The sequence below is a fragment of the Tribolium madens genome, unplaced genomic scaffold, assembly GCF_015345945.1.
Source record: "Tribolium madens isolate multiple individuals breed KSU strain unplaced genomic scaffold, Tmad_KSU_1.1 Scaffold_91;HRSCAF=231;Tcas5.2_LG7, whole genome shotgun sequence".
NCBI classification, from domain to species: Eukaryota; Metazoa; Arthropoda; class Insecta; order Coleoptera; family Tenebrionidae; genus Tribolium; species Tribolium madens.
In genome coordinates this window covers 3,937,545-3,951,796 of record NW_025401063.1, presented here as the reverse complement: position 1 = coordinate 3,951,796, position 14,252 = coordinate 3,937,545, and positions in this window count along the sequence as shown.

Sequence of the window (14,252 nt, the reverse complement as noted above, 5' to 3'; positions counted from 1 at the left end):
CTACTTTCGTACGATTTGAACATTAAAATTATTTTTACATTTTTTTTGACAATATAGAAAAATAGCTTACTAAGGTTATAATAAATTGCGGAAAAATATTTAAAAAAATTCTTTATTTAATTATAACGATGTAAAATGATTTTGAACATTAAAATTTTACTAATTTTGTTCAAGTCCAGAGTAAAAATCTATATTTTTTTTACTAAACCCATTAATGGGTTTGAGTGAAAAGTCTACGCCTCTGGTGAGGGCCCCAAAATAAAGATTAGCCGTAAATCCCAAAATTTAGTTTGTGTTCGTTCACAGCATCGTGCAAGTTGTGTCGAGTGTTAGTGTTTTCCAAAATGCCTAAAGCGAGAAAGCCAGTGTCGCGTTGTAAAAAACGAACTAATAGATCATCATTAATTAGATTATTACACAAAAGTTTAAGGTAAGTGTTTTTTGAATTTGCTTTTATTTGCATTATGTTTTTATAAAATAAAAAAATCATGGGCTATACCAAAGTATAAGTAAAATTCCTATGTTATTCAATTCATATGTCAAATGTCTAGATCGGACTTTTTGGAAGATAAATAATAAACTCATTAATGAATTTTACAGCAAATAACGAAACTTACAAATATTCAAAATGTGATAATGGCTATGTGTGTGAGGTACCGATTTAATTCAACAACATCCAATTGATAAAAAATCAAATTGTGTACTGGTTTTCTTAAAAATTCAATTTCAATGTTTTTCTGTTGAACAGCTTCCTTTCGACACATGCCATCTATGCAACTGTAAAGTAAATAGCTTATGAGAAACTATAATTTTGTATTTTTGTGTAAAAATAGATAAAAAATAATAATTCTTCTTATGATCAACTTCTAAGAAAAGCAAATAGCAATTCCACAAAAAAGTGTCGAATTTCCTTATCCCCCCCCCCACGAGGGATAATTCTTTCAGTGGTAAAATTTATATTTTAAAAAGGTTTGACACTTACACAAGTGTGGTTGATTGTTTGGTTTCTGTGAGTTGTTTTTATTAGTGAAAATGCCATTTTTGCCAAAAAAATATCCCGCCGTGGTTGGCATTTCAAAGTTTTTTTCCTATTTCAATATTATAAAAGCTTCGCAATTAAAAACATCAAAATTGCGTAAATTATTAATATTCCTTGAGTTTCAGTGGTTTTAGTAATAAAAAATTATGACATTGTAACTGTTTTTCTAACAATACGTAATACTTTATTGTGGACTTTTTAAAGTAAAGACGATAATCATAATCATTTTAGATTAACTATTTTGACAACCACTTAATAAAACAAACAACCAAAAACTATGTTAATAATTGTTAATAAAAAAGTGATTATTCTTTTATTCAAAATATTATTTGAATTTTTAATTACGATTACGATTTTCTGTAGAGCGACAAAGCAGTAATAAGCTTATACAGGGTGTTTCGGCTAAACCTCACATTGAAAGTATTGGAAGTTCAAACAATGATATTGATTTAAAGTTCTGTTTATAATCATAATCGGTTAGGTTCTGCTCAATGAAAATATTTTCAAGATGGCAGCACTTCCGGTTATACCGGAAATGGGTATTAACTTCGTTATTTTAAATAGAAAGTTATGTTTTTATTGCGTTTTTTGATTACACAAGTAATTTTGAGAAAGTTTTTATCAGATTTCTCTATACCTTAGTTTAACGGTTTTTGAAATATTTTTAATTTGCATCTTCCTCTCGAAAAATCGATAACTCTGCCATTTTTAATTATTTTGAAATCGTATTTGGGCATATGAAAAAGAAAGGTTGGATCTTCAAATACCCGTAACTGATTTTTTTAAATGGAAGGCCCCAATTTTTTCTTGACTGAATGAAAGAGAATTTAATTCTGCATCGATCTGTAACAACATTAATGATTTCCAAGTTATTTTGACTTTTTTTTAAGAAGAAAGAAGAAATTCATTACTATCCATGGTAGTTTTCGCATAGTTTGCCATGGAAATATTTCTCACTGAAAAAATGCTATGTTTTTTTTCAAATGTGTTATATCTTTTCTTAAATACAAATTAAATGTATTTAACGTTTTGAATAACTATGACATTCTATTTTTTTCTTAATTCTATGACAACCTATGCTAAAGTAGCTATGGCTAATGAATTTCTCACAATATCAAAAGAAGTTACTATAACTTGAAAACTATCAAACATTGGTATAGGGAATGATAATACAGATCGAAAGAGAACTAAATTCTCCTACATTTAGGGGTGTTCCATTTAGAAAAATTGAGTTAAAGGTATTTGAAGTTTCCTAAACGTAACCTTACATTTTGGCGGTTTGTTAATTATTTTTCCAATTATGAATACACCAAAGGAAAGATCTAACCTTTCTCTCTGGTATAATCAAATACGATTTCAACATAAAAAATGGTAGAGTTATCGATTTTTGAATAGGAAGATTCAAATCCAAAAAAATTTAAAAAATCTAAATATTTCGAAAACGGTTAAAGTTAGGTATAGGGAAGGCTAACTCTCTCAAAATCACTTGAGTAATCCAAAAACGCAATAAAAAACATAACTTTCTATTTAAAATGACGAAGTTGATATCCACTTCCGGTGTAACAGGAAGTGTCGCCATCTTGAAAATATAACCGATTATGACTATGGACAAAATTTTGGATAAATATCATTGTTAGAACTCTCAATACTTCTAATGTGGAGTTTAGCCGGAACACACTGTAGATATAAGGATAATTCGAGTCGTGTCTAAAAATGTTATTATTTCATGATCATATTGTCGTCACTACCCTTTGGTGTTTGTTCCCAACGCTCTTTACCTAACTTCTGAAGGTCAAGATGTTCGAAGGCGGTTTAGAAAAGAGCCCTCTAGTGACTAATAGAGACATGAAAGGTTGGTGTGACCTTCAGTGTGACCTAAAGAAACGAAAAAATCTGTTTAGGGTAGAATCGGACTGTAGAATGGGTGGCCAAGTGTATGAAGGGTTGTCTGCTACGGCTAACTAAATATAGCACCACCTTATGTACCAAAAACACATTACTTATACAAGATGCGTCAGAACTCGCGCCCCAAAGAAAAGGTAAGATATCAAGAACATGGAAAAAATGTAAAAATTTCGAAGTTATGAGAATTTAAATTTTGAATTTTGCACTTTGACTCTATTATTTGCAATAGAAGAGGAAACAAGGAAGCTGTATCATAAATTGTAACTCTATTTAATGTTATTTGTGGCTTTTATTGGCAAAACTTTTTAACAGATAAAATTTGTAAACATTTTTTTATCTGGGACGCGAGTTCTGACGCACCCTGTAGTTCAACAAAAGGTTGAGTCTTTAAAATCCATCAATTTGTGCTCGGATTTGGACTGGGTTTAGGTTCTGCGCATTCAGTAAATTGGGTTGGAAGAAGGAAATCGACAAATCTAATTTCATAAATGTGAAACATTTTATTTTTGTTCCAAACCTTTACAGAAAATAAATTTTCTCTAAATAAATGAACCAAACGCTGAAATCGTATAATTTTTCGTGCTGTGCTTTTATAAAAGCTAAAAAAAATTACATTACATTGCTGTATAACAAGCAAGCATTTTTATCCGAAAAAGCTTGAAAAAAGGAAAAGAGAGAATGATGGAGGGATTCGAAACGAGGCAAGTTCTCCCTTCTGTATTATCATCATCCCAAAAGTTCCCTCTCCAAAAAGTTCTTCGAACTTTTAGTAGATTTTATCGAGTGATCGATATCAAGAAATCGCAGACATATTCTGACTCAGCTTTTTTAATCACAAATTACGCTTTCAAGGAGCATTTATGTGTCTTTTTGCACGCATTACATTACATACGAAAAATGTTTGCACAACAAAATATTAGAAAGAAAGACACTAAGTAGGCCATATTTAAAATGTTTTTAATCTTTCTTCCAAAATAAAGCCTTTTTCAATCCAATTCTGCTCGATTTTAATACAGAATTCATTCTAAATCAAAGTATTTTATAAAAATAATTGCTTAAAATCCGATTTTAGGCCAAAATGAAGCAATTTGTGCTAGTTCCAACCGATTTGCCTCAATTTTAAGCCATAAATCAACTTGAGTCAAAGTATTTCAACAAAATAAATGCTCAAATGACAGATTTCTTTCAAAATAAAGCAGTTTAAGCTACTTCCAATGAATTTTGCTTAATTTTAACTCATGGAAAAATTAAATTCCTGTGCTACCTTAATTTAGTAAATTACAGTCGCGTGCACTATACAAGGTGATTCAAAAATGTGGGACCATCTCTTAAAAAAGTTAAAAGTTTCCATGACAAATAATTGTTTGAGCTTTTTTTATATAATATTGCTCTTCAAATGTTAGACTTTGGGTTAAGTTTTTGGCCATTCATATCATGTGTTCTTGAATTTAATTAGCGGAAACTGATCTAATCACCAATTAGAAACTAGCAAATTCAACAATAAATTAAATCCGACAACAGGGCTAATGTGGAAATTGACAGTTCTGTTTTTTCTCGAAAAAGGCTTGAAAAAATGTTAATTCATTTTTATGCTTATAGAAAATTTTCTATCACCATTCGAGAGTTGGTCAGACACTTTTGAATCACCCTGTATTTGTTGTTCAAAGTCAAAAAAAAAATTTACGTCAGAAATTTGCAATTTACCTTTTGTCTCAAAAAGTAAAAATAGTTTAAACGTCGATTGACTTTCTATTATGGCACGAATTTTAAATTATACAAAAATAAGTTTGTCAAAAATGACATTGTTGACCAAAATATCTATATTGCACTCGACTGTAAGTATTACAATATTGATTTCCACGTGTGAAAATTACAGTTTACCATTCTCTTAGCAAATAAAATGTGCTTATAAAGAAGTTTTTAAGTGTTTTTCATTGAAAACACCTACACAGTGGAATAAATTTTCATTATTTAACTCTCATCAGACGATTTTTCATTGTTCTTCACTAAAAAACAGAGGTTTTCGAATAAAAATATTAATATACAAAAACACATATACAGGGCTGTCCGGAAAATATATTAAAGATTTCGGGGGATGGTTCCCTGGGTCAAAATAAGTAAAAAAGTTCGTGTAAACTTGTCCGGAAATGCTTCCCGAAAAGCTAGAGTCCCTTAAAGATAGCGGACAAAAATCCTTTTTTTCAATTATTACAGTAACTGATGGACGTAATTTTTTTTAATTTTCTTCAAAAATGTCTCTTGTGTTATTTTTGTACAATTTCGAGAAAAACGAGATTTTTTTTAAACCACGCCCTGACCTTAATTCTGACAAGCAAACCTCACAATGAGTTCTCTCATTTAAGGTTAAATTATCGCTCTAGCTCCCTCAGGAATAATTTTCGGACATAAGTCCAAAAGAATTTTTTTCCTTACTTTGACATAGGGAACCACCACCCGAAGTTTTTCAACGTTTTTTCCAGACACCCTGTATAATTTTATCAAATGGTGTACCAAATTCTTAATTATTATTTAGGTAAGTTCTACTGAATTATCAATTATTGAAGTTTTACTCTAGTTCTATTGATGTAGCTCAAATTGCTTTATTTTGGCGGAAAACTGTTGTGTAAGCATTTATTTTCTTGAAATACGTTGATTCAAGTTGATTTCCAGCTTAAAATTAAGCCAAATCGTTTGGAAATATCACAAATTGCTTCATTTTGGCCTAAAATTGGATTTTAAGCAATTATTTTTATAAAATACATTATTTAGAATGATTCCAGTATTAAAATTAAACAAAATTGGATTGGAAGTAACTCAAATTGCTTTATTTTTTTAACAGAAAACTGTTATTTAAGCATTTATTTTGTTGAAATAAGTGGATTCAGATTGAGTTCCGGCTTGAAATTGAGCAAAATCGATTAGAAATAGCACAAATTGCTTCATTTTGGCCTAAAATAAAAAATAAAAGATTTATTTCAAGTTTGATTAAATTTGATTTTGGTATACAAGGTGTTAAAAAAAGATTGTAAAATATTTCAGGAGGTAATAGGATGGACCAAAACAAACAAAAAAGTCTTAATAAACATGGGTCCGCAAAGTAACGGTTTTAGAGATATCAAAAATTATTCGTTTTTAAGACATTTATTTGCAATCTGTTCAAACAAAAAACAGAAGCTTCTAGTAAAAATTCCGTACTACTACCTCCTTAAAAATTGTACAATCTTTTTTTAACACCCTATATAAGATGGTGATAACTTAAAAAAACATGAAAGTGAAAAAATACAAAACACACTAAACTTTTTATTGAGAAATATTAATTCACACATTTTGGCAGCAAAATTAACATAATCATCGGCTTGTTTTCGTTACAGATTTCAAAGATTAATTTAGAGAACATCAATCAGCCCGCAAAATTGAAATATTTTATTATCTTTTGAAAAATTATAATTTGTCAAAACCGGACATGTAAAACAAGGGAGTTGTAAATTATTAACTTCCTGTTTCTTTCCGCGTACATCCTGCAGATAATTTTTATCGTAAGTTGTGGTTTGTTAGTGGATTTTAGTAAAAAATATTCTTAAACTTTTTATTTTGTTTGTGAATTTGGAAACTTTTTACAGTAAAAAAGTTCACATTTGTAGACCTAACAATCAGAGATATTCCTAAAACGCTGACAACCGCAATACGAAAACCGCACACAGCTGCTGGAGGCTTATCGTGCCCGTGGGGTCTACGTCCTGAACCCCTGTCACCGCTGAAACTTTGCTGAGTTCGACATTCGACCGTACACTCAATAACATGAGAAAATCCACCACGCAAAACCCCAGAATCCGTAGAACTTAATTAAACCAGTTTCTGTTAAATTCCTGCCTAGAACCAGAAATGATTCCTCCTCCACAACGCATCGAAATTGTCTTCCGGAGAAAAGGTCGCCGAATCGAAACTTTATTCCCAAGCCTAGTATGGGAGCCAAATGTAATCTCCATGGACGAGGCGGCGAGTGAGAGGGAACACGTTGAACAGCGTGAACATGTTCATGTTCACGTTCGATCGGTGGGACCAAGTGGACACACACCCTCCCCTTTTTCCAACTCGGAAAGTACTCCTCGAGAAAAATCCTTGTAGCAGCAGCGCAAATTGCTTCCCGGGACTTGGATGAAATTTCCAATCCCTCAAGCTCTCGCAAAGGGGTGGTTTATCGGTAATAACACGAATTACCCTTTTAATTATCACAGAGGGTCTGCATTTTTAATCAAATCGAACGAAAGTTTAACATTTTTTTATTTGGAAACATTAAAACCGTCGAAAAATTTCGACTGAAACGGATACTTTAAATTTTTTAATGTAATAAAGGGTTGCCGAAACATGAAGGGGACTCACTTATTCATCAAAGTCACTGGAATCTAATTAAATCAATGAAATTTTAATAGAAACGTTATTTTTAACGAGTAGTTTTGTAACAGCAAGTAGTTTTCATTGTTGCATATTTAATTCAGAAAAAAACTTTAATTTTTAATTTGTAGCGTAACACGCTCCGTTTTAATTTATTATTTAAGTCCCTTATGAGAGTAATTGGTTTTTGATAATAATAATCTTGTCGGTTTACACAAGAAAGCTTCCAATTATTATGTTAAAAAAAATGGGAGAAGTGATCAACAAAATAACTAAAATAAAAAATGTAATATTCCTTTGCACCATTTTTTCTAATCAAGACTTTTGTTGATTTGATTTTTTAATGTGACGTCATAAATCTCTTAAATCATGCTATAAAAAAACAAAAATTTCTTCTACCGGGTGACTGTAAATGACTGTGATTTTAATCCTCAAGTTGGCGCCAAATTTAAAATCTTAGTTTGGCAACAGTGAAACGTCAAACTTTTATAGGCAACTGTCATTCATTTGCAACGGGCAACCACTGAGTTAGTCGTCATGTGATATCTTGATTTAACAAATTATAGAATAATTCAGTATATAAACATTAATAATCATTATTGTAGTAACAAATGTAAAAAAATGGTGAAATTTTATTCAAACATTAAATACTAAAATTAGATGAAACAACATAACTTATTTCACAATCAACTTTGACTGAAACTCAATTCTGTATTATTATAATACACTATTATAGTATAGTGTGACTAGCACTTTCGACACGGAATGAGGTTACGGTAACCATAGCAATTGCTTTCAACTTTCAAAAGAGTAAAAGTCGTTGTAAATTTTTCAGGGAACGCAAGAGTGAATTTAAAATTATCAGCTCGTTTATAATTTCAAATTTAGTTTCTAAGTAAGTAACAGTTATTTTTACGAACCTCGTTTTTTATAAAAAGAAATGAATTTTGCGATAATTCAACGAAATTGCTGTTATAATTGTTGTTTAATCTTGAATACCAGTTCTTAAAACACTCTGTATAGTTGGCAACCATCATTTTCATGAATCAATAGAAATAGTCCACATTTTTCGACCCCTATTATACAGGTGGTCTCAGAAATATAAGGAAATTTAAACTCAAGTAAAGTGGGGTAAAAAGTACACACGCGAATCAACACGCCACTGGTTCCAAAAGTTCCCTCTTTTTTAAAGTGGACTCGTCAGAGACCCCCCACGTGGTGTGTACTTTTTTAACTTTTACCCCGCTCTAAGTAGGTCAAGATTTACATTTACGCGCCTGGTTTTTAGAACCATTAAATTATTCTCAAAATTGCAGACAAAAAAGTACCAACTTTTTCAAATTTGCAAAAATGCAAATTTTATCTTAATTAGGTAATTTTGTGTTTTATTAGTAAGAGATGTTAAAACATGCATGCATCTACAATGTTATTAAAAAACAAATAAAACTTAAGAATAATAGGTAAAACCCGTATCAAATGTAGAAATTTTCTGAAAGGGTAAAGTTGGCAACAGCACATCAAAAATTTGTTGGTTTCTATAGTAACGTTCAACGTTTCAAATTATTGTGTACAGGTACAAGTGGTTCAAATGCAGCGTTGCCAAATTGTGCTGACTTTAATTAGTCATATATTTCAAAACCATGCCTAGAAAAATAATAAAAGCCTCTATTAACGACCCTTTTGAGTAACCCTGTATAACCGAAAATGTTGAAAATAGATGATCTAAGCAGCTTTGCTGATTAAAGTGGCCTGTGATTTTGAAATTAAGTTGGCAACATTGAAAAACAAAGAGATCGAAAATACGAAAATTAACAAATTGACAAGTCAAAGACCACTTTGATCAGAAAATCAATTACAACAACGCAGTAAAATGCTGCTGTGAGTTGATACTTTTGAATCATGCTGTATAACTGGTTAGATAAAAATGTAACTTTTTAACTTTCTAAAGTTTTTTCGGTATAAATGCCTGGTGAGAGCGGCGCGAAGTAGAGCAGCGCCTAATTACCGGTTAATGCCGCCAGTTAACATTAACGCGTCCATAAAACCGTAAAATCGATAGACTTGAAGATAAAACGTCGTGCATATTTACGTATTCAGTTAGCGTTGGAAGAAAACATATCTGGAAACGATCCAGAATCCGAACCCAAAATAGAGTGAAGACTGGATCAATACTTTCTGAGCTTGAAAAAAACAAGTCGGCCTTGGACGATCAAGAAAACGGTTACGATCAAACGTAATTAAATCCGGTTCATGCAATTAACCGGGCTTGAAGCCCATTTCAAGTCCACCTAAACAGATCAATAATTCATTAGCCCAAACGTCAGTCATGTTAAGCCCGAATTTCGGGTCCGGTTAACGCCAGCAGCAGTCGCATCGAGTTGGCGTGGAGTACGACCCATAAAACAAGCGCGCATCAATGGTATTTTATGGCACGATATTAGCCCGAACAAAGAAACTGATATGGGCATGACGTCAATCGTGTTGCCATAGTAACGTGTTTCACAATGCGGCATCTCTCTCGCACACGAGTACCAGACAACGCCTACTCGTTTTATTATTTCTGATTTTTTCTGTTTCGGACTTATCTAAATATTTAGTTTTAAATGGTTCCTCGGGAGGGGGGATTTATGGCCGGGAGCGGGAGGGGAGGCATGAACTCGGCACATAACATTGCGGACGGGTCCAAAGTTGCAGGGGAGTGAGGTTGAAGTATTTCACAGCGACAGCACAATTTCTTCTCTGAGTTTTTTGGTCGAGCTGTACTTTGCGGTGAGAGAGAGATGGAGAGAGCCATTAGTCGCTTGTTTTCCGAAAGCTACTCGGATTAACTAGAATTTTTGATTAACGGCTTGTAACTCTTGTAGAATTGCAGCAATGCGGGCTTGGGATGGGTCAAAATTTTGATCAATAGCGGGACGCGGGACGGAACCTATAAAATTGGGTTCTTTATCGTTGCCAGAATTGGAATAAAGTATCTTCGAATTTGTCATGTTGTGAAACGGTTCGATACATTTGCCGTTTCACAACTTTCGTTATACACAACGCTCTATACTACTTTCCGCATCGTTAAAATGATAAGATACGCTTTTTCGTTTTGATGACAATTCGTTGTCATTTACCGCGTGATGGAAAAGTCTATTTTTACATGACCTTGTTTTTAACATTATCATAATCATGCTTAGTTGTAGTTACGATAAAACAAACTATTGTTTGACTGTTAAAATAAAATTATAGAGCAAGAAATTTAATTACACATAAGCCAATTTTTCTGTTTTTTTTATGCGATAGTTTAAAAATGCATTAATAAGAAATTTGTTGATCACTATACTACGAGTTATTTGCTCTTTCCTAATCTGCTGGAGGTCGGAAAATTTGTCATTACATTCCGTGGTAGGGAAGTTACTTATGAAGAACTACGAGACCATTAAATGTCAAAAATTCAATTTGTTTGCATAGCAACTACGTCAATATAAAAAAATAGATATTTTATTATTTAGACGAAATGTGATTATATCACATTATTTCTTTTTGCCTTGATAATTACGATACGATTACGATAATTACGATTTTTATCGTATACAAAATTGACTTTCCCACAAGGATACACAAGATAAAGTTAAGACTCATGTTTTCTATATTCTATCATAAACATCTAGATAATACAGTGTTGACACGAAGCGTTGCAGACAGCTGAATGATCTAAAACTCTCTAAAGCTAGGGTTTCCTACAAAGCGGTGCCGTAAACGTCACAAAAACGGTGGCGATCACATTTTATTAAAAAATGTTACGTTGGTATTGACCGTCTTTTAGGAATCCATCCCAGTTCAAAAATATGGGACCGTTTTTAAGTTACGTCGTTATCGCCGTCATAATATTGTAGGAAACCCTAGCTTAACATCAAGATAAACTCTTACTCTTAAGACAATAATAATTGATATACTCCACTCCAAAAAATTAAGGGACAAAAAAATTTCCTAAATTTTTTGGTGATTTTTGAAAGGCTGTAACTCATCGCAAAAATGGTCGTATTTAGATTAAAAAAACCATTTTAAAACTTTAAGTTTCTAGTTTTGAGATCTTTTGGCAAATATTTTTCTGTGCTACGGTTATCACAATTGTAAGTAATACTGCGAGAACTTTTTTTTTTGTTTTTGGTCTACGGACGTGGGGATTTTTTTAAGTTAAGTTAATGCATAGGCCGGATAGTGTGTATGTTCACCTTTAAAAGGCTTTTTTCATATTCCCTTTACGTTAATTTGTCGCTGAGATATCTGACTTTAAATGAAAAAAGATCCTCCAATGACCACACAGAGAATATAAGGGTAATGTCAAAAACTGGAATAAAAACCTTATAAGATCCTCTTATGATTTTTTGGAAAATATTTTTTGACCTTTAACATTGGTTTAAAGAAAAGAGAAAAAAGTGAGTTTTTGTGTTGTTTTAGTAAATCCACCGCGTATTCACTAATATTGATGGGGAGACTAATGTTTTTACGTGTTTTGACAGCTTAGTGTTCCCCCCATATTGCTGTAAATTTTTAAATCGATCCATCAAACCGTTTTCTAGGACCCATTCATCAAAGTTTTGCAAAAGAATTAAAGGTACGTACATCTTACCTTACTCGGCATTTTTCTCGAAGGCGCGAGTTCTGAACCATCCTGTATATTTCTTTATGTAGAATCTTTTGAAACAATAAAATTTCACACTATAAAAGATTTATGTATCCTTTTAATTTTTTAGATATTTTCAAGAACTCAAAAGTATGTGTACCGTTGTCTTAAAAAAATAAAAATTGCAATATAAATTGCACATTTCAACATTTTATTCTAGAAAAAAATAAAATATGAAAGAATGTTCTTTTTTAAAATTGTTTTTTCAGTATAGACTTTTTCGTAGAGGAAAAAGCCTTAGCTAAAACACCCAGTAAATAATCTTAATAAAAAGAAAAAAATCATTTTCGAATTTACCTGTTTGCAACATTTCAAAACTGAATATGGTTTTACTTGTACCAGCACCAGTTGTACCATTTAAAAAAAAGTGGCAACTTGAGCAGTTATTCTTGATCACTCGATAGATTATTTTAAAATAGAAAAGTTGTATAACACAGTTTTCTTATTAAGTTATTGTTAAACAAATATTTAGTTTAAATTCATTAAAATTTACGACGGTGTATCCTGTACTACATATTTAATCAAGTCATGTAACTGAAATAGCAGCGCGTGTAACTATGTAATAATTTTTACAACACTTATACTATCTCAATGGCGTATTTATAAGCTTACCTCTTATGTTGCCATTTATATCCGCTCTTCTATAAAATACGTCGAATGGTAACTTATTTTATAAGTACATAAAATACACTTAAGTATTTTGGTATTTTGTCACTAATTAACACTGTTCGTTGTAGCATGGGACTAGAATTAATAAAAAATAAAAACGTGTTTTTTCAATCATAGAAAGTTTGACTTTCTGTGAAGATCATCGAATTGAAATGGTAACATTTTTGAGAAATACATAGGCTGGATTAAAAGTTACGCCCCAAGTCATAACTCCAACACTTCTTGAAACAAAGTTGCTCACACCAAATTGCTCACGATAAACTGTTCAACTTTGATCAAAGAAGTATTGTCATATTTTTGAAATTAAAGTTATGGCTTAAGACATTTTTTCTAATCCAGCGTGTATAAAATAAAAAATTGTAAAGAGTAGATTCAGTGGAAAACATTTTAAAGAGTGAGTATGGAATCAAGCGGTTTTTTTTAAATCATTTACCTCCGGAAAATAATACATAATTAAAATTACAATTTATGATTTTTTTTATGATTAAATTAAATATAAAGTAGATAGTTATAATCCTTAGATCATAACCTTCATAAGAAAAATGGTTTGATAGTGGGTTGTCATTTAAAAAAACAAAAAATTTGGTAGAACTCAAAAACAAAAGAAAATTTCGAAAAATTGTATTCTTGATGAAACATACATATTTTCATGAAAATATTCAAGGCAGTTTGTTTAAAATGTTGTGAATATTGTATTAAAATTTTGATTTGTTAGTAAATTTTATTGTATATATGAATTACATTGGATGTAGGTGTCTTTTTCCTCCTGGGTGGTTACTGCTCTCGACAAGCCTCTGGCAGTAACTTCCATCTGTGAGAGGAAAAGATACACTTTCCTCCCTTGCATTACTAGTAACTATTACCGGATGTTGTAGAAATTAAAAATAATATAATTACAGATGGGCAAATCAGAAAGCAGTGCAAAATACTTCTTTGGATAACTTGTCTGCTACTCCCACGGGGGAAACAACAGGATGCAGGTAACTAACAAAAAAAATCACTTAGGTACACTTTTTTAAAAGTTTTATTATTTATATATTTCCTATAATAAATAGAACAGTGTGCCTTCTCTCACAACAAAAGAATTTGGGTTCTTTCAGGTAGTTTCAAGATAAGGGTGGTTTGCCTCGATGGTTCTTCTGAGAATCGATAACTTTCTGTGGAGACATTTAAAACACCCTTTAAAAAATGTTACAAAATAAAACATAATGAACCTCGTGTCCTGAAGTACATAATATGTAATTTATGAACTTGTTTCGTGTTTGTGTAAGATTTGCAAGCATAGCAGCTATTGCAGCTCCACAGGAAGTCTCTCTTTTCACAGAATTTGCATGCAAATTTTCCACATTTTTACTATACTACCAATAACTCTATTTATATTCCACCTTTATAGTTCTTATAATTTTATAATGATTGTTCATTATTGTAAAAATATGACTAAAAAAGCTCATCACTCTAAGCTTTTTTAACAAAATGAATAGTTTAATGCTTGATTTGATTAAGTTAATGCAATCAATAATGACTGAGAAAATCTATACTGAGCCACACTGTAGGTTCTGAAAAATTAAAAAACGT